The sequence below is a fragment of the Nicotiana attenuata genome, unplaced genomic scaffold, assembly GCF_001879085.1.
Source record: "Nicotiana attenuata strain UT unplaced genomic scaffold, NIATTr2, whole genome shotgun sequence".
In the NCBI taxonomy this organism is placed as follows: domain Eukaryota; kingdom Viridiplantae; phylum Streptophyta; class Magnoliopsida; order Solanales; family Solanaceae; genus Nicotiana; species Nicotiana attenuata.
In genome coordinates this window covers 1-22864 of record NW_017670894.1, presented here as the reverse complement: position 1 = coordinate 22864, position 22864 = coordinate 1, and positions in this window count along the sequence as shown.

Below are 22864 nucleotides of genomic sequence, written 5' to 3'. Positions count from 1 at the left end.
ATATCAACCATAATCACAATTTCAATCTTAATTGCCAATTTCAATTTCCAACATAGTTACCACCATGTGTGCGGCATGGTGTTTGATCACGGCCCGAACGGCTAGGCCGTCTTGCCCGAGACATTATCATTTTCTATCAATCATCTCATTTCCTACATGGCTCTTGGCCGCATTTTACAACTTGAGTTTCCCTCTTTACACATTCAAATAACATTATAATCAGCAACAATATGGCCTATTATGTAAGGCATTTGTACACATAAGGGAAAAAACTTGGGAAACCCTAAGCACATAGAGGCTTTTCACACAAATTGGCATAACAACCTTTATTCAAATTTGACTTGAAGTCTAGGCATTCTTAGCACATATTCCATATTTCTAACACAACCTCAATTGGTAAGATGACATGATTAAATCGTTGGAATACACATTGCACATATATACTTCACCGCAAGAATATTCGAGATAACAGTTTCTATATTATCATTTTGGGAGTTACACCGATTGCCTGAACACGAAGGGGTTCAGTTCTAAGAAGAGGGGGTTTTAGCCATTCATACATCAATTGAGCTTTTCTTAAATTCTACAATATTCTGGACTCTTAGTAACCTCAATCTATTTTAGGAATATAACATGTCAGACCAAAAACTAGAAAGATGATCAAGATTCTAGCTAATTTGAGCACATTATCAAACACTAGGTGTGCATTATGTTTTAAGACTCTTTTTATGTATGATTCCATCATTCCACAACCTAACTTTTATCAATTTTAGCTAATAATCTTCCTCCACTCTTGCACCACACACTCACGCAAAATAAAATACCCTCATACCCATGATCCATCTTGTTGATTACCCATTTTTACAAGAAATTTCGAAATTTAGAGCCAGGGCATGGATTCTTACCTATAAGGTGAAGACTTAGTGAACTTTACTTGACAATCTTCAAGGGTTTAAGCAAATATTGAGTAATTGTTTTGATGAAGAACCCTTTCTCCTTCTAGGACCCTCTTTCTCACTCTAAAGGTACCAAAAAATTGGCTCAAAATGAGCTATAGCGTATGATTTATCGACATAGGATCGGGTTTCACAATTAGAAATTTGGAGCCCCGACACAGATCTTCGGTCCGCAGAATGACCGCGAAAAGTGGCCCTGGGCACTGGGCTGGTCTGCTTCACTTTGCGATCATTATGCGGCCTGCAGACCTGTTCCGCAATCGCATAATGCATCGCAGAATCTCCTTCCTCAAAATGTCCTAGGACGATTATGCGACGAAAGTACGGCCCGCATAATGGATATCCGGTCGCATAATTGGCCATGAAACTGACCTCTAATTTAGCCAAAAGACTGCTTCACTCTGCGACCATTCTGCAGCCTGCAAAGTGATTACGCGGTCGCATAGTGGACCACGAAAATGCCTATTTTTGCAAAAATATTTCCTTCAACTCCCAGCATACTGACCAATCCAATAAGTCTGAACCACGGCTCGCAATCTTGCTGCAGAGAATTTCAACAATCTCTAACACATAATCCTAACTTGGTACCACGAAATTCCGGGTTTCAGGAAAAAAAATTTATGGGGCCTTACATCCCCCCCCCCCCCAACTTAAGATCATTCGTCCTCGAATTAGGATCAAGGTCCGCCATTAGCACCTTATGCAACTCAATTATTCACACCACATACCAGCAGCCCCAAATTTGACTAACTCCCTAGATTTCCAAAAAAAAATATTCGCCAGAGTTGCCTTTGTAAATAGGCTTATCCACCTGTCAGAGAGCCACAGAAACACATCTTACAAGCATAAGCACAACCGAACGAAGTAACAAATCTCATAACAATACCAAGCGTAGCCTCATAACAACATAAGATCAAAAGGAACACCTTTACATTAACTTAACAAGTTATACAAAATGTATAGGAAACAACTTTGTAGAAACTATTTATATGGCTATTCAAACAAATGAGGGTAGTTCTTTTTTATTTCTTCCTCGGCTTCACAAGTAGCCTCTTCAACTTGTTGGTTTCGCCATAACACTTTCATGGAGGCAATATCTTTGTTCCTCAATTTTCAGACATGCCTATCAAGAATTGCAACTGGAATTTCTTCATATGACAGTTCTTCATTAGCGTCAATAGTCTCAATTGGAACGATAAGCGACAGATCTCCAACTACTTTCCTCAGTATACACACATGAAATACCGGGTGTTCTAATGACATCTCAGGTGGTAGCTCAAACTTTTACGCCGCCTGACCAATCCTTTGAATGATTCTGTATGGCCCGACATACCTCGGACTCAATTTACCTTTCTTTCCAAACCGCATTATACCTTTCATGGGAGAAACCTTCAAGAATACCCAATCATCTTCTTTGAACTCCAAGTCTCAGCGACGAACATCTGAATAGGACTTTTGACGACTCTAAGCAGTTTTCAACCGCTCCTTTATGATCAAAACCTTATCCATCACTTGATGCATGAGGTCTAGCCCTTTCAACTAAGCTTCCCCAATCTCGAACCACCCAATTGGAAATCTACGTCTCCTACCATGCAATGCCTCAAATGGTACCATCTGAATTCTAGCATGGAAGCTGTTGTATTAAGAAAATTGTATGAGTGGTGTCGATGCCCCCGTTTTCTCGCGAAATCAGGTCTATGATATTCGGGAGGACAACTCGTTTCTTTCTGGGAATTAGGTTTGAATTGAAGAGTCGCTACCTAATGATTAAGTGCATTAGGACACTAAGAAGAATTTTGATCTAGAAAACCAGAGATTGGGTAAGGGCTCGAAATTATCCCGAGGGGAAGGTGTTAGGCACCCCTCGAGATCCACTAGTGTGGTTCCCGGCCATACTATAATTGTGACTTTAAGCGCAAACAACAAATAGACAAATAGGAGTAATAAATATGAAGGCAGGGGGGGGGGAGGGGTTTTCACATAATTGTTGCAAGTAATTGCAGTTAAACGAAGTCAAAGAAACTAAAATTTTAGAAGAAGCAGTTTTAAAAATTCTGAATAAACAAGTAAAAGAGGGGAATTTTCACATAGTTGTTGTGGGTAATTGAAGTTAAAAGCAGTCAAAGAAGCTGGAATTTGAGAAAAAAAGCAGTTTTGAAATAAAATAAACGAGTAAAGGGAGGAGGGTCCTAGGTTTATAAATAATATGGATCACCCCACACAACACCCGATAACTGTTTATACACGTGGTGTTATCGCGTGGTCATCATGTCCATATCTACCCTTTCCCACCCCGTTAAGGTATTAAACGCGGAATGGTCTCGTTTTACTTATTGCATGCTATTACCCGCCCAAATCCTATCAGTCCCGGAGGTATTTGGGACTACTAATCCTACAGGGAAGGGGTGTGAGGTTTTATAGTTTCAAAGGACAAAATTCTATGGCGACAATCAAAACACATATACAGCAAATTTGGGGAGAAGCACATAACAGATAGAAAGGCTCAAACAGACCTCCTTAAAACAAAGAGAAGTATATAGTTTAGCATGTCTTACACGTACTAATTAGGGTCTGATTAAACTTATGAGTTGTGGTAGACTGATCTATTCCATATTTTAGATAAGAAGCGCGAATCAGTCCTGCCTGCTGGTTGTAGTTAATAAAATCTGATTCAATTTATAAGTTTACCTTATGGCTTGCCTAAGTGTTAAACGAAAACCTATAGGCATGATATCTATTAGTTTCAGAAAAGAAGTATACTGATTTTAAGGGAAAGAAATTGTCAATTACAGGAATATAAATTCTGCAGTCATTATTGTTGCTACTGATTTTAGACTCATAGGCGAATGGACGATTCAGATTTAGTTGATGGTTCCTATAGGCATGCTTTCTAGGCGTTTCTGATTTAAAACATTTTTTTAATCGAAACAAGAGTGCAGATGTCCTATAAGCATGGTATCTAAAATGATGTTAGTTATTTAAACCTATAAACAGGTTTGCCTAGTGACAGATGCAGATGCAAAATTCAGGAAGTCCTATCTATATGATATGCAGCATTTCAGAAATGACCTATAGACATGGTCTCTATAGAAATGTAGAAGTGCAGAAACCTATAGACATGGTCTATATATGAGGTGCAAAAGTGCAGAAACCTATAGACATGGTCTCTATATGAGATGCAGAAGTGAAAGCTGAAAACAGGATACATGAGCGTAGAAATGTAAATATTCCCTACGAACATGATATCTACCCCTTTGCATGCATGGTTACCCTTGCCTTTTTCACTAATCACCCCAGAAGTTTATTACAAAATTGTTATAGACCAAAATAGAATAAAGAAATTACATCATAAAAAATAAAATTACAACCAAGGAAAGCCTGATTCCGGTTTTCTGCCTGAAGCATGAAGTAAACCAACTCCGAAGACCAAGATCCAAAGCCTTTCTCATTTAAGGTGTGTCAGAGTTCCCAAAGAGCCTCATGGACTCCGGCCAGTGCCACACCCAAATACATTGCAAGATTGAGTCATAGTGCAGTGTGGAAAGGCCAGCCTTCAAGTGTCCAAGTTCAGAGGGAACTCAAGGTCCCAAGTCATGGCTCATAAGAGGGGGGTAGAACTTAGAAACTAGGAGTGAGTGTAAGTGCATAGAAGGAATTCTGAAAAGGGGAAAAGGGGAGTGACAAAGACATACTAGTGGGCATACCTAGCAATAGGAAATGCTGGCACACCCCACCAGCCCGTTAGAACACATTATTTTGGGAGTTAGGATCCCCAAAGGGATCAGGTCAAAACATGAACAATAACTTGCATATTTTCATGTTCTGAACTACAACTCAAAGCATATAGAGGGAAGCATGGGTGTAGGGATTCACAGCAGAAATAGATGAAAGGAAATTAACATGCTAGTTGACATTTAACTCCATACAGACAGTAAAGTAAACATGGATGTAAAGGCTGTGAGTAAAACACATTTGGGTGATGCTGACACCAAAACTAGAACATACCAGTCTCAAGTAATCAAGTAAAAGAAAGCAGTAGTCTTGTAAAGCCAAAGAGCAGACAAGAAGCAAGAATACCCCAAGTATGAGTTTTGTGAGATTGTAAAATGTTGAATTTACCGTGTAATGTGTTGTCTTGAAAGTGTAGAGGGGTCATGCCCTTTGATAGTGTGGAAAGCAAGCAGAAATAGGTAAGAAAATAGTTTGAAAATAAATTTCACAAGGTTTCCTTTTAATTAAGGGATTATGATTTCAAACGGGTAAAAAATAATTAAGGAAAGAGATTAATCAAACACCTTTTCAAAGCAGTACAAGAGGGGTAAATACATAGAGGTATATTTAAGGAAAAAAGTCTTGATAGTCACGGTTTGTACAAATAAGGCAAGGGAATCAATTAACAGCTAGTAAATCAAAAATTGAAGATTTTGTATGAATAAACCAAGTCAGAAAGATAGGAAAGATTTTGACTTAAGGAAAATCAGTAACAATCAATCAAACCTAAAAAAGGATTCTGAATCAACCATAAGTTGGAAAACCTTTTCGGAAGAAAGAATTCATCACACATATAAAAGCATACAGCCACGCTTAGGCACGAAAAACTATCATGCTAATCAGTAGAAGAGTCTAGCATAGAAGAATTTAAGAGTTCAGAATCATAAACAAAGAAGTTAAAACTTAGTTCATAGACTCAGAAATAAGACTGAATGAGTCCAGGGTTCTCAAACAGAACCCTAGTCTGATCATGTTCCGACTCGAGTCAAATACAGAGATGAGGAGGCAACTGGCTCAGAGATTTCTTTTCAGAATCTCACGAGAAGACAAGCAAATACAACAGAAAATTCATACCAAACAGAGTGAAGAAACTAACTCGAAGCATTAATGAGAGAACAACATGGTAGTAGAAGAAACATGTTTAAGAAAAACCTTTTAGAAGGGACTTAAACAAGGTTCAGTAGAAGAGAAAACAATAACACTTAAGAACACAATAGTGGAAATATATTCAAAGAGGCCTTTTAGAAGAACTCAAGCAAAGTTCAATAGAAGGCAAACAAACTTAAGAACTCAGTAGGAAATACATACAATAGAAGAACACAAAAATACCAGAAAAGTATAGCAAAAAAACATATAGGTATCATAGTAGAAAAACAAAGCACAGAAGGATATGCATAATAAAGGAACACATAAGAACACAGTAGAAGCACATGCATGACAAATACACACAAAGAAAGGAAAAGAAAAGTCGGAGAAACATTTTGAACCTTTCATAAAACCCTAAATCGAAGAGAAGTGATTATTAAAAGATAATTTTGAAAGAAAAAATTGGGGAAATTGTTTAAAAACCCAAGTAGAGCACAGATATGTGACAGATCTAAGAAAAATCGGAGAGAACCTCGAATAGCTAGGGTTTCAGAGGAACCCTAAGACGAGAAAGGCTTGAAAAAAGGTCCGATCTGAGTCGGATAAGTCAGAACCAGGCTCAAACAACCATAGTGTGCCGGAGCTGGGCCGGAGATGGCCATAGAACCTTGAATCGATGAAGATCTGAACGAAAACCTTCGAGGTCAGACCTCGAACCTTCGAATACCAAGTATTTAAGAGCAGAGGGAGATGAGTTTAAGCTATCCATGGCCTGAGAGTCCATGGATTCCGGTGAGATTGAGGTTGAAGATGATGAGAGAGGCTAGGGTTTCGAGAGAGTTTGAGAGGAGAGGGATTTCAGAGGCGGCTGATAGAAGAGAATAATGGGGATTAGGGAAGTCTTTGGGGATTACAAAGGCAAGGAATGATCGTGGTCGTTGATCAAAATGATCAACGGCCTGGATTAGAAGAGAGGGCCGGGCGGGTTAAATTGGTTGGGTCGGAGGCGGGTTGGATTGAAATTGGGTTGATTAGGGGGATCAATTTGGGCCATAACTGAAACGAAATGAGGCCATATTTTAAATAGCCAGTTTTTCCCTTTTAATTTATAAAAAATAGTAAAAAATGATTTCGAAAACAAATTAAAAGTACTGGATCAGTTAATAATATACAAATATTAATTTAAAAATATTGGAACCAATTTCATAATTATAAAAGGCTGTTAATTCTGAAAATAGGCTAAAATTATAATTATATGCAATTTGGCTTTTAAAATACCAAATAAATTTGTAAAAATGTATAGAAATTACCCTAGCTACATTTTGGTATAAATATGAGAATAAAATAAGTTATTCACCAAAAATGATAATTTTGGGAATAATTATTGGTTTTTGTACTTCTAAAATGGGCAATAAATTGATTTAAAAATCCTTTTAAAAATTAGGAAAAATACTAAAACACTTGGGCATACTTATATATGTTAGAGTTGTCGGGTAAAGACATGATGGCCAATTTTGACCGAACGAAATGGTTTGAAGAATTTGACCGCGCTCTGGTTCCCGAGCTGCCTACATATCCTTGGTCTTACAGGAATCAGGCTACATGTAGTTCAGGATCCGTCGGCGGGATATGCCGATGGAGATCTTTCAAGAACGGACGCGATATTTAGGTTGGGATGGATGGTTAAGATTAAATAAGGCTGCGGGAACTGGAGCGAAATCGCTCCTGCCGAGATGGTCGTTACTTGCCGGTTTACCTACAAATAAATAATACAAGCGTATATCGTGCATAAATTTAAACATGATGCAAGTTCCCGTTGGACCATGAATGCTGTCTTCGGACGGTTAGGATGACGTCCTTAGACCATGAGGCCCTGGGCCATGAAGCACATAATAAAGGATTTGCAGGCCATGAAATGATGCTCTCGGGGAGAATGATGCCTCCGAACTATGATGCCTTTGAATAATGATATGCAAGAGATAAAAGGGGTCCTCAGGCCATGGCATGGCGTTCTCGGGCTATGCGAATGGCGCCTCTGAACAATGACGCCTTTGGACGATTTGGCGATCTTTCAGCGCATGAGATGCAAGAGGTGGCGATCTTTCAGCCCATGAAAGTGTAAATAAAGTGGCGATATTTCAGCCATGTAAAAAATGTAAGTAAAAAGGGCGATCATTCATCCGATGTAGGATTTTAATGAAGTGGCGATTTTTCAGCCGATGCAGATGTAAATAAAGGTGGCGATATTTCAGCCATGCAAAATGTAAGTATAATGGCGATCTTTCAGCCATGCAAAATGTAAGTAAAATGGCGATCTTTCAGCCGATGCATGATTTAAATGAAGTGGCGATTTTTCAGCCGATGCAGATGTAAATAAAGGTGGCGATATTTCAGCCATGCAAAATGTAAGTAAAATGGCGATCTTTCAGCCGATGCAGGATTTAAATGAAGTGGCGATTTTTCAGCCGATGTAGATGGAGACAGAGCTTAGTCTCGGAAGGCGGAATGGTAGCCTTATGCAATACAGAAAATGCAGATAGAGGTAGAGCTTAACCTCGGAAGGCAGAATGGTAGCCTTATGCAATGCAGAAAATGCAGATAGAGGTAGAGCTTAACCTCGGAAGGCAGAATGGTAGCCTTATGCAATGCAGAAAATGCAGATGGAGGTAGAGCTTAACCTCGGATGGCAGAATGGTAGCCTTATGCAATGCAGAAAAATGCAGATGGAGGTAGAGCTTAACCTCGGAAGGCAGAATGGTAGCCTTATGCAAGACATGAAAGAAGAATAGTAATAAAAATTCTTAGCTGATAGCTGGTAGCTGATTATGATATTGCGAATGCTGGGGATATTGTGTGTGGATGGCGAATGTGAATAGGTGCGACGGTTCTGAGGGTTATGTTTCTGAACAGTGTGAGCATATAATATATGATTTGGTGACTTGGTTGCCAGCATCCAAAGAAAAATTGTGAGTTTTGTAAAGGGGAAAGGTTAGTTCGTGTCCCCGCTGACTTTGCTTGCCATCTTCGGCTCTGATATGATGACACGGTATGTATCATAGGGGTAGCGTTGCTGAACTGAGCGATTTCGATAATAAATATGCATGAGTTTGTTAAAGATATGACATATGTATATATTCAAGAAATAGTTTTCAGATGAACCGACGACTGTGACGTGGTTCAGGACATTGCAACCTCTCTTGCTTTAGAATTTTGAGGGTCCTCCTTAAAATTCTGCCCCAGTTTAATGTGTTGATACTTCTGACGGCTGCTTGTGATGATCAGCTGATGTTACTTCGGAATTTTGAGGATCCTCCTCAAAAGTCTGCCCCAGTTTCCAATTGGCGGGGGGGGGGGGGGGTAGGGGGGGTATGAAAATTTTATTGAATTGTGACCGAAACCCATAGGGCTTCCTACATATCCCCTCTTAAACGTGAATCAGGTCAGACGTAGTTCAAGTTACATAAGGAAATCATGAATGGTTACACATAGTATCGCTTGACTGTGTCTGAGTTGATTGGTTTTGGCCAGACTTCTCCATCCATTTTTGCAAGTATAAGGGCCCCTCCTGTCAGAATCTGATGAACCATGTATGGACCCTACCAATTGGGAGAGAATTTCCCTTTGGCTTCATCTTGATGTGGAAAAATCTTCTTTAACACCAGCTGCCCCGGTGTGAACCGTCTTGGTTTGACTCTCTTGTTGAAAGCTCTGGACATTCTGTTCTGATAAAGCTGACCATGGCAAACTGCATTTATTCTCTTTCCATCTATAAGAGCCAACTGCTCGTAACGAGTTTTTATCTACTCTGCATCGTTGAGCTCGGCTTCCTCTATGATTCTTAAGGAGGGAATTTCTACTTCGGCGGGAGTGATGACTTCTGTACCATAAACCAGCATGTAGGGGGTTGCCCAGTTGATGTGCGGACTGTGGTGCGATACCCCAATAGAGTGAATGATAGCTTTTCGTGCCATTGCTTATGCTTCTCTATCATTTTCCTTAGTATCTTCTTGATATTCTTATTGGCGGCTTCTACGGATCCGTTCATTTGGGGCCTGTAGGCTGTGGAATTCTTATGTCTGATCTTGAAGGTCGCACACATAGCTTTCATTAAGTCACTATTGAGGTTGGAACCATTATCAGTGATGATCGACTCTGGAATCCCGAATCGGCAAACAAAGCGGTCGCAGACAAAATCCGCCACGACTTTCTTAGTCACTACTTTGTAAGATGCTGCTTCAACCCATTTGGTAAAATAGTCAATTGCCACGAGGATGAAATTGTGCCCGTTGGAAGCGGCCGGCTCGATTGGACCAATAAAACCCATTCCCCAAGCGGCGAAGGGCCATGGTGAGCTAGTTGCATTAAGCTCATTTGGAGGTACCTTTATCATATATGCATGTTTCTGCTTCATCGGTGGACATGTTGGATCAGTTGGCAGTTTATGGGACACGATAGATGTACTTAGACCAGTCATGTCGCCGTACGACCAGGCGAATATGTCCTCATACTCTCTTAGAAACTCTGTATATTCTTTCTTCTCTGATGGTGACAAATGAACGCTGATTCGTGTTTCTTTGATGTTTTCTGCATCTCCCAGGTTAACAATCTCAGTCTCTTCCAGGTTGGACTTAGGTCTATTTTCGAAATTCTCGACTTCCTTAGCAATCTCTTCCGGTATGTCATCTTCCTCTAAATCTATGTCCGTTTGTTGCGTTGTCTCGTTGCATGTCACAATCATTGGTTCATCAAGATAAGTAATAGTAATGCTGTATAAGAAAAGTAATAAGAGTGAATAATAAGAGTAAGATTCATAAGCGAATTGAAATGCTTTGATAAATCCCATAAGTGTTTTGAGCGTTGGAGCCCTTTTTGCAGAAAATAAAATGCGAAAAGAAAGTAAATTAATAAAATAAAATAGTGCATGGTGCTTGTTCACCCTTGCTACCCCGAGGCACGCTGGGCTCTGGTAGTTCTGATGGTCCAATTGTTGAGGCATGATCCTCTGCTTACAGCCTGTATGGAAGGGCCTTCCTCCCCCTCCTCCTCGAGAATGACATAGCAATCCATATCATCGCCTTCTAGGAACAAATTCCTCATTGCAGCTAGGGCTTCTTCTTCTTCTTCTGACCCATAGATGACCTCGGCCGGTTGGAAGATCTGCTCCATACGGGGTATCGGCTGCTCCAATGGATAGTAGGGACCGCGCCAGGGTGGCGACCATTCGTTGAATTATTTCCAGGTATACTCATACCACAATCCGAAGGTGGTGCCGTGTTTCTTGAGCTTGACGGGCTTAACGATTCCTTGGAGATTCTTGCCAAGTCCCTTGCCAGGTTCATACCCGCTCCAATTCATATGCTTTCAATTTCGTTATCTCACCACTTGTCCTTATCGACGGCGTTGACTCGTTCGATGTGGTGGTAAGTTTCTCCACCTATCTTTCTTCTTCCGCCGATCGCTGGGATCGTCTGGCGACTGTATATGGGATTGCTACCGTCGCCATGAATGATCACCTCCTGGTGATTCCATTCAAGCTTCACTGCCTGATGTATTGTTGATGCCACGGCCCCAGCGGCATGAATCCATGGCCATCCCAACAACAAATTGTAAGATGGCGGTACGTCTATCACTTGAAAATCAACATCAAACCATGTAGGCCCCACAAGCTAATTTCCCTAATAGTAGACCTTTGGGATCCGTCGAAAGCTTTGACGTTGATGGCCCCGTCCTTGATTTAATGCAGCCCTTTTCCCAACGTCCTAAGAGTTACCAACAGACAAATATTGAGACTGGACCCCCCATCGACCAGGATCCTGGTGATAAAGTAATCTTCGCACTGCACAGTGATGTGCAATGCCTTGTTGTGACTCAACCCTTCTGGTGGCAACTCATCTTCGTGAAAAGTGATCTTGTGACTTTTCAATACCTGACCCACCATGTTAGCCATCTCTCCACCGATGATGTTGCTTGGTACATATGCTTCACTCAACACTCTTAACAAGGCATTCTTATGTGCATCGGAACTCTGTAGCAAAGAGAGGATAGAAATTTGCGCCGGTGTTTTGTTTAGCTGATCAATGACTGAGTATTCCTTTGCTTGTATCTTTCTCCAAAGGTCATCGGGCCCAGTTTCAGTGATGGTTTGTCGACCAGAGGTCTGCTTACTTGACTCAGCCAAGTGTTCCAGGGTATAAACCCTGCCGGTTCTTGTCACACCTTGTGCCGCAATTGCTTCCCCGAACTTGGGCTTTTCCTTTCCTTCTTGCCTCGACTGTGTAGTCCCATGGTATGGCTTTTGTGTGGAATGGTGTTACGGCTGTCATTGCTACCGGAATGGGCACCTTTGCTTTGGAAGGTAATATGGCAACTTCAAATGGTACAGGCGCCTTTGGGGTCCCAAACTCGACCTCGATTGGTGTTGGCGTCTTCGCAGAGGATGGTGTTTCAAACTCAAGTGGTATGGACATGTTCACCTCGGCATCTCCAGACGGCTGAATCTGGACTACAATCGGATTAAGGGTGACTGTTGGTTTCTATGGACCGTCGCCTTATGCGATCAAGCCGATCGATCCTTTGGGATCCCAATAATCCTCTATTTCAATCATGTGAACACCTCCCCCCTTGTGGTCTGGTAGAGGGTTATTGCGGACTTTCGGAGCAGGCTCCTTTGCCACGTTGATCTTGTTGTCAATCAAAGCATGTATCTTATCCTCCAGGGAGCGGCATTCATCAATGGTATGCCCTTTTCATGCAAGAATAGTATGCACAGGTTTTATTTGGGTTGACCCATTGGGAAGGGTTTTCAGGGGTTATTGCAGGGATAAGGGTAACGTAACCAGCAACTTTGAGCCTTTCGTATAGCTGGTCAATTGGTTCAGCAATGGCAGTATACTGTTTGGGAGGTTTGCGGTCAAAATTTTATCGTAGTTTAGGGAAGTTTTGACGTGAGGGAGGTGATTCATAGTGGGATGGTTGGGTGTTGTAGGCTTGGTAAACATGTGCGGGCTGGGAATATTTAGGTGAAGCAGGTTGGTATGTAGGAGGTGGAGGTGATTGATAAGTAGGCGGTGGAGTTTGGTAAGTGGGTGAGGGTGTTGGTAATTTGGAGTTGGCTGATATGCAAGTGGAGTCATTAAATAGGTTTGGTATTTGACAGGTGATTTGGTTCTCTGTGCAACCATCACGGCGCCTACATCCCTTTTCTTGGACGCACCACCAGACTGTAGAGCCTTATTGGTAGCTTGCAAGGCTTCAAAGTTCGTAACCATACCACTCTTGATACCTTCCTCGATCCTTTCTCCTAGCTTGATGATGTCGGAAAATTTATGATTCTCGATCAACATTAGTCTTTCATAGTATTGCGGATCCTGAGCCCGGACGAAAAACTTGTTCATTTGTTCTTCCTCTAAAGCAGGTCGGACCTTAGCAGCCTCTGATCTCCAACGAGTGGCATACTCGCAGAATGTTTCTGTGGGTTTCTTCTTCAAATTCTGAATGTAAAACACATCCGGTGCATTTTCCATATTGAACCTGAATCTATCCATGAAGTCGGACGCCATACTTACCCAGTCCGACCACTTCTTCGGGTCTTGGCTAATGTACCAAGACAGAGCATCTCCTTTCAGGCTCCTCATGAAAAGCTTCATGCGGATTTTCTCGTCTTTTCCCACTCCGACCAGCTTGTCACAGTATGTTCTCAAGTGAACCCTGGGATCCCCTGCACCATCAAACATTTCGAACTTGGGAGGTTTGTACCCCTCAGGCAGCTCGACATCGGGTTGTATGCATAGATCTTCATAGTTTAGCCCCTCAATTCCCTTACTTCCTTCAACACCTTGAATCCTGTTGGTCAACCTTTTAAGCTCTTCGGCCAAATTTCTGATGAGCGAGTCCTTATCATTGGACTCGGGTGTGCTTGAGATGGGCTGGGTGGAGTGCGGCACAGTCTCCACGTAGATGGGGGTGTTGGTGTGGCAGTGGTCATTTGTGGAGTTCAAAGGTTTCGGGATGAGTAGTGGAGTATTGTTGGAAGTGTGACAAGTATTGCAGTGGTGGTGAGGAGCCGGATGGTTTTGTGGTTTTTATGGGGGTGTGGGGTTCTGAGTGCTTGGAAAATTCACATCTGGAGTGGTGAGGGAGAATGACAAGCTTGCCAAGTTGCAAACTTGATTAAGTTCCTCCTGAAATTTCAACAGTTTTTGCTCGAGTGGGGACGCATTTCCCTTAGAAACCTGAGTACCCTGGTGATCTCTACCCGCTCAACTGAGTTCTCTTTTCTGGTGTTGCTCAAATCTTCTATCGTTATTTTGTTCCCATTTCTGATAGGACTAGGAGGAGGAGTGGGTGGAGGGACCCTAGATCTTGTAAAATATGCTGATGTTGCCAGAGTTCACGAACTAACCTTTGGGGAGGGGAATAAACAAAAAAGTAAAAACAAAAGGTGATAAGTCAGTAAGGATCGTAAGGAAATGTTGCAATATTTAAACACGTAGTGCAGGAAATATGAAGCGCGTCCTAATTTTGGGGACCTCGTTGTGCCCGAGGTAGGCCTAGCGACAAGTTAATTTGGAGAACTTAGAATGCTAAATGCCTCATTTTATTGATAAAAGGTAGACGAGTCCCAAAACGACTATAAATAATAATTATAAGTCACTAATGGCCATTGGCCTTATTACATTTTATAAAGCAAAAATGGAAATTCCTATCTATTTGGTCCCAGGAGGACCTTCCCCAGACTCGGCATTGTTGGCTCCCTTGAACAGTTCTCCCAGCTCACGCAGTCCTAGTAGCAAGTAAGCTCTGGCCAGATGTCCACCTTCATTTCCCTCAGCAATCCGGTAGTCTTCGACCCTCTTCAGAAACTTCTTTTCTAGTTCCACTATACCCCGCTCTAAACAGACCAGTCGTTTGTTGGCGCTGACAACCATATCTTTCCATTCTTAAATTAGTTTTTGATTGGCTTCTTGTATTTCCCGGTGCTCATTTTCACATTCCCGAATTCTCTTGCGCAGTTGGTTGTACTTTACTTGTGATTCAGCCTTTTCATTGATGATCCTGTGACCTCGAACGAACCCGGGTTGACCCAAACCGTTGTGATTCTCCTCCAGCTAGCCTGAATAGTGTGGGGTACAACCAGCATGGTATCTGTCTAGTTCAATGGTGTCCTTTCCCAAGACAATTTTGCAATGCCACATATGCTGAGCCTGACACCTATGCGGACTATCGTCATTCTGGAAGTCAGCTCGGAAGTGATTCATCTTGTCGACCCTTGGTATAACCTGCTTCCTGCCAGCCTGTCTCATAACTCGGAGAGGGACATAAGGGTAGGTCCCCCTCAAACCGATCAGTATTAGAAATGGCGCATCCCTGGATCGAACGATGAATTCTTCAGTAGGGAACCACTCGAACATCCATTGTACTCGGTCCTCAGTCAAGTTATCAAAGAGTTCGACCCATTCTCTAGCATACTCTAGTTGGGCGAACATATTGGGCATGTAATTCAATTGCTTTGGTTGATGGAAAGCGATATGATCGTCCCAGTCCCTACGATGGATTTCCTGTCGGTATTCACCTCTCTGGAGATGTTCCACGAGCCATAGTTGAAGTAGCAGATTAGAACCCTCAAAGTGTTTTGCCCCTTGTTGACACCTTTCTAGGGCTCGGTACATTTCTACAATGATCATCGACACAAGACTGAATGGTTGTTCGTCAATTCCTTCCATTAGAGTTTTGGTGACCATAGCTAGATTGGTATGGATTCTTGCTTTCTTCATTGGAAACACTATCATCCCCAAGAAATAGAACATGAAGACAAAGACCCTTCGATGGATATGCCCCAATGATGTAAGGGCGAACTCGTCAGGATAAGTACGATAGGATTTGGTGTGACCGTACCCTTCATACAAGTAGTCAAAGGGAATGTATGACTCCTTCAAACATGACAAGTCTGGATTCTTCTTTAGACCCATCATTTTGAGAAAACCTCTACCCTTGCGGTTTTCCAGCATTAACAAACCCGAAGTTTCCCACGGTATTCCAGCCAGTCCTCCTATTTCCTCAAGAAAGGTTGTCATCTCAATGTCTCCAAAGCGGAACACAGACCTATCACAATCCCAGAATAGAGTGGCAGCTTCTATGATTTTGTTGTTGGGTTGAATTTCCAGGAGAGAAGGTAGGTTTCCCAGGTACTTCCGGACAAGAGTCTGATCGCTGGAATGAAGATCCTTCCACCAGCTTAGCAATTTGGGGTGGATATGGGTGACCATGCCGAATCTGGGGACTTCGTGCCTCATATTTCTGCAAGAAAAAAGGATAGGCCCTTACCCCCTCCAGAATCGACTACTGAATATCAATAATTGGAATAAAAGCACTTTAGTTCTCCAAATAAATGCACAGAACGTGATAAGGTCCATTTGGGTTTCAAGCAAACCTAGTGGACTTTGGACAATGCTATCTTAAAGAGTCATTATGCAGACAACATAACTGACTCGGCTAGGTTTGACCGTGATGCATGTATAATTAAACGGAGTAAGGTTTCTATGTGGTATTAGACTGGTACCCTTAAGCGGACAACTCAAGAGGGAAAGGCGCGGAACCGTTGACTATACCGTTGATCGACTGGTTTTACCGCAAATATGCCTTCGCCGGATTTAGGGGGTGATAATATCGGAAGAGCGCAACCACTCATTATAAGCGTTGCTATGGTCTTTTGTTTGGCACGAGTGGAATATGATGTTGAATATGCAGTTACAATAATCAAACAAGTTGTCACGTATTTGGACGTTCATAAAGTAATAAGTACAACAGTTTCTCATAATTTACAACAATATTGAAGGAAAGCGATAAAGGAAAGCATTAAGAGAATTAAAGGAAAGAAACAAAGAGCCAAGTCAGTTTCGAGGTAGAAGAAGAAAAATACTTAAAGGCATTTAAACAAATAAAGACATATAAAGAAGCATAAAGTCACAAATAGCATGAAATGGTAAAAGCCTTAAAGGAATCCCCAGCAGAGTCGACATGCTGTCGGTGCCCCCTTTTTCTCGCGAAATCGGGTTTATGCCATTCGGGAGGACAACTCGTTTCCTTTTGGGAATTGGGTTTGAATTGAAGAGTCGCCACCTAATGATTAAGTGCACTAGGACACTAAGAAGAATTTTGAATTAGAAAACCAGAGATTGGGTAAGGGCTCGAAATTATCCCGAGGGGAAGGTGTTAGGCACCCCTCGAGATCCACTAGTGTGGTTCCCAGCCATACTATAATTGTGACTATAAGTGCAAACAACAAATAGACAAATAGGAGTTATAAATATGAAGGGGGGAGGGGTTTTCACATAATTGTTGCAAGTAATTGCAGTTAAACGAAGTCAAAGGAACTGAAATTTGAGAAGAAGCAGTTTTAAAAATTCTGAATAAACAAGTAAAAGAGGGGAATTTTCACATAATTGTTGCGAGTAATTGAAGTTAAAAGCAGTTGAAGAAGCTGGAATTTGAGAGAAAAAAAAGTAGTTTTGAAATAAAATAAACGAGTAAAGGGAGGAGGGTCCTAGGTTTATAAATAATATGGATCACCCCACACAACACCCGGTAACCGTTTATACACGTGGTGTTATCGCGTGGTCATCATGTCCATATCTACCCTTTCCCACCCCGTTAAGGTATTAAACGCGGAATGGTCTCGTTTTACTTATTGCATGCTATTACCCGCCCCAATCCTATCAGTCCCGGAGGTATTTGGGACTACGAATCCTAAATGGAAGGGGTGTGAGGTTTTATAGTTTTAAAGGACAAAATTCTAAGGCGACAACCAAAACACATATACAACAAATTTGGGGAGAAGAACATAATAGATAGAAAGGCTCAAACAGACCTCCTTAAAACTAAGAGAAGCATATAGTTTAGCATGTCTTACACGTACTGATTTGGGTCTGATTAAACATAGGAGTTGTGGTAGACTGATCTATTGCATATTTCAGATAAGAAGCCCGAATCAGGCCTGCCTGCTGGTTGTAGTTAATAAAATCTGATTCAATTTATAAGTTTACCTTATGGCTTGCCTAAGTGTTAAACGAAAACCTATAGGCATGATATCTATTAGTTTCAGAAAAGAAGTATACTGATTTTAAGGGAAAGAAATTGTCAATTACAGGAATATAAATTCTGCAGTCGTTATTGTTGCTACTGATTTTAGACTAATAGGCGAATGGACGATTCAGATTTAGTTGATGGTTCCTATAGGCATGCTTTTTAGGCGTTTCTGATTTAAAACATTTTTTTAATCGAAACAAGAGTGCAGAAGTCCTATAGGCATGGTATTTAAAATGCTGTTAGTTATTTAAACCTATAAACACGTTTGCCTAGTGACAGATGCAGATGCAAAATTTAGGAAGTCCTATCTATATGATATGCAGTATTTCAGAAATGACCTATAGACATGGTCTCTATAGAAATGTAGAAGTGCAGAAACCTATTGACATGGTCTCTATATGAGGTGCAAAAGTGCAGAAACCTATAGACATGGTCTCTATATGAGATGTAGAAGTGAAAGCTGAAAACAGGATACATTAGTGTACAAGTGTAAATATTCCCTACGAACATAATATCTACCCCTTTGCATGCATGGTTACCCTTCCCTATTTCACTAATCACCCTAGAAGTTTATTACAAAATTGTTACAGACCAAAATAGAATAAAGAAATTATATCATAAAAAATAAAATTACAACCAATGAAAGCCTGATTCAGGTTTCCTGCCTGAAGCATGAAGTAAACAACCTCCAAAGACCAAGATCCAAAGCCTTTCTCATTTGGGGTGTGTCGGAGTTCCCTAAGAGCCTCATGGACTCCGGGCAGTGCTCACACCCAAATACATTGCAAGATTGAGTCATAGTACAGTGTGGAAAAGCCAGCCCTCAAGTGTCCAAGTTAAGAGGGAACTCAAGGTCCCAAGGCACGACTCACAAGAGGGGCGCAGAACATAGAAACTAGGAGTGAATGTAAGTGCATAGAAGGAATTCTGAAAAGGGGAAAAGGGGAGTGACAAAGATAGGCTAGTGGGCATACCTAGCAATAGGAAATGTTGGTACACCCCACCAGCCCGTTAGAACACATTGTTTTTGGGAGTTAGGATCCCCAAAGGGATCAGGTCAAAACATGAACAATAACTTGCATATTATCATGTTCTGAACTACAACTCAAAGCACATTGAGGGAAGCAGGGGTGTAGGGATTCACAGCAGAAATAGATGAAAGGAAATTAACATGCTAGTCAACATTTAACTCCATACAGACAGTAAAGTAAACATGGATGTAAAGGCTGTAAGTAAAACACATTGGGGTGATGCTGAAACCAAAACTAGAACATACCAGTCTCAAGAAATCAAGCAAAAGAAAGCATTAGTCTTGTAAAGCCAAAGTGCAGACAAGAAGCAAGAATACCCCAATTATGAGTTTTGTGAGATTGTAAAATGTTGAATTAACCGTGTAATGTGTTGTCTTGAAAGTGCAGAAGGGTCATGCCCTTTTATAGTGTGGAAAGCAAGCAGAAATAGGTAAGAAAATAGTTTGAAAATCAATTTCACAAGGTTTCCCTTTAATTAAGGGATTCTGATTTCAAACGGGTAAAAAATAATTAAGGAAAGAGATTAATCAAACACCTTTTCAAAGCAGTACAAGAGGGGTAAATACATAGAGGTATATTTAAGGAAAAAGTCTTGATAGTACACGGTTTGTGAAAATAAGGCAAGGGAATCAATTAACAGCTAGTAAATCAAAAATTGAAGATTTTGTATGAATGAACCAAGTCAGAAAGATGAGAAAGATTTTGACTTAAGGAAAATTAGTAACAATCAATCAAACCTAAAAAAGGATTCTGAATCAATCATAAGTTGGAAAACCTTTTCGGAAGAAAGATTTCATCAAACATATAAAAGCATACAGCCATGCTTAAGCACGAAGAACTATCATGCTAATTAGTAGAAGAGTCTAGCATAGAAGAATTTAAGAGTTCAGAATTATAAACAAAGAAGTTCAAACTTAGTTCATAGACTCAGAAATAAGTCTAAAAGAGTCCAGGGTTCTCAAACAGAATCCTAGTCTGATCATATGACCAAACTCGGAAGAAACCCCCCAAATTCTAGGGTTCCCGAGAAACATTTTGAACCTTTCAGAAAACCCTAAATCGAAGAAAAGTGATTCTTAAAAGATAACTTTGAAAGAAAAAATTGGGAAAATTGTTTAAAAACTCAAGTAGAGCACAGATATGTGATAGATCTAAGAAAAATCGGAGAGAACCTCGAATAACTAGGGTTTCAGAGAAACCCTAAGACGAGAAAGGCTTGGAAAAAGGTCTGATCTGAGTCGGATAAGTCAGAACCAGACTCAAAACACTATAGTGTGCCGGAGCTGGGTCGGAGATGGCCATAGAACCTTGAATCGGCGAAGATCTGAACGAAAACCTTCGAGGTCAGACCTCGAACCTTCGAATACCAAGTGTTTAAGAGCAGAGGGAGATGAGTTTAAGCTATCCATGGCCTGAGAGTCCATGGATTTCGGTGAGATTGACGTTGAAGATGATGAGAGAGGCTAGGCTTTCGAGAGTGTTTCGAGAGAGTTTGAGAGGAGGGGGATTTGAGAGGCGGCTGATAGAAGAGAATGAGGGGGATTAGGGTTGTCTTTGGGGATTAAAAAGGCAAGGAATGATCGTGGCCGTTGATCAAAATGATCAACAGCCTGGGTTAGAAGAGAGGGCCGGGCGGGTTAAATTGGTTGGGTCGGAGGCGAGTTGGATTGAAATTGGGTTGATTAGGGGGATCAATTTGGGCCATAATTGAAACGAAATGGGGCCATATTTTAAATAGCTAGTTTTTCCCTTTTAATTCATAAAAAATAGTAAAAAATGATTTGGAAAACAAATTAAAAGTACTGGATCAGTTAATAATATACAAATATTAATTTAAAAATATTGGAACCAATTTCATAATTATAAAATGTTGTTCATCCTTAAAATAGGCTAAAATTGCAATTATATGCAATTTGGCTTTTAAAATACCAAATAAATTTGTAAAAATGTATAGAAATTACCCTAGCTACATTTTGGTATAAATATGAGAATAAAATAAGTTATTCACCAAAAATGATAATTTTGAGAATAATTATTGGTTTTTGTACTGCTAAAATGGGCAATAAATTGATTTAAAAATCCTTTTAAAAATTAGGAAAATACTAAAACACTTGGGCATACTTATATATGTTATTTTGAAAGTATTTGCATGTAAGAATACATTGGGAAATATTGGGTATCAACAAGTGACAGATAATTATCCCAGCTACCATTGAAGTCAAGAACACAAGCACGCAACAGGTCCTCAAGCATTTGAATAGTTTGCTCTACTTGCCCGTCAGTCTGTGGACGGAAGGCTTGCAATGATTTACCTGAGTGCCCAAACCTTGCTGAAATTTCTTCCAAAAATTGGCTGTGAACTGAGCTCCTCGATCAGGAATGATAGAAACTTGAGTGCCATGAAGCCTGACTACTTCCTTGATATATAACTGAGCATATTGTTCTGCTGTGTCGGTAGATTTAGCTTGCAAAAAGTGTGCTAATTTTGTGAGTCGGTCCACAATCACCCAAATTGAGTCAAACTTGCGCGGAGTGCATGGTAGTCCTACCACAAAGTCCATATTAATCATTTCTCACTTCCACATTGGAATTTCTATATTCTGTGACAACCCACCGGGCCTTTGATGCTCGGCCTTCACTTGCTAACATTTTGGATATTTTGCCACAAAGTCCGCCACATTCCTCTTCATGTCATTCAACCAATAGACTTCCTTCAGATCATGATACATTTTCGTAGAACCTGGGTGCATGGAATATCTACAAGTGTGAGCTTCATCCATGATTCTTTCCCGAAGACCATCTACATTTAGAACACATAGTCGCCCCTGCTACTGTTGTGTACCAGCGTCCATGCCAAGATAAAAAGCTGTGGTATTCTATTTATGAATCCCCTCCTTCAGTTGTACCAATAATGGATCATTGTATTGCTTTTCTTTGACCTCCGCCACAAGCGATGAGCCCTATTCTACTAAATTACTCCTCCTTCATTAGAGTGTGCAATACCAACTCCCAAACTAGCCAACTGGTGAACCTCCCTAGCCAATTGCCTTTGACATTCCTCCAAGTGAGCCAAACTATCCATAGATTTCCGGCTAAGAGCATATGCCACAACATTAGCCTTCCGTAGATTATATAAAATATCGATGTCATAATCCTTGAGCAACTCAAGCCATCTTCTCTGCCTCAAAATAAATTCCTTCCGTTTGAAAATATATTGAAGGCTCTTGTGGTCCGTGAATACATCCACATGGACCCCATACAAATAGTGACGCCAAATCTTCAATGCAAATACCACCACTGCAAGTTCTAAGTCATGTGTTGGATAGTTTTTTTCATGATTCTTAAGATGCCTAGAAGAATAAGCTATAACCTTGCATGTTGCATTAACACACACCCAAGCCCAATCCTTGAAGCATTGCAATATACCATAAACCCATATGTACCCTCTGGCAGGGTTAATACCGGCTCCGAAGTTAATCTTGATTTCAACTCCAGGAATCTCTTTTCACAAGCATCAGACCACTAGAACATAACCGCTTTCTGCATCAATTTAGTCAACTGAGAGGCGAGGGTAGAGAACCCCTAAACAAACTTCCTGTAATACTCGGCCAAACCCAAGAAACTGCCAAACTCTGTTGGAGTTGTGGGACTAGGCCAATTCTTCACTGTTGCAATCTTTTACGGATCAACCTTAATTCCTTCTCTAGAGATGACATGGCCCAAGAATGTAACAGATTCAAGCCAAAATTCACATTTTCAGAATTTCGCATACAATTGGTGCGGATAAAGAGTCTGCAAAACTGCCCTGAGATGATCGGCGTGGTCCTCTCGACTTCAAGAGTACACAAGAATGTCGTCAATGAACACTATCACAAAAGAGTCAAGAAAAGGCTTGAAGACTCGATTCATAAGATCCATGAAAGCTGCCAGGGCATT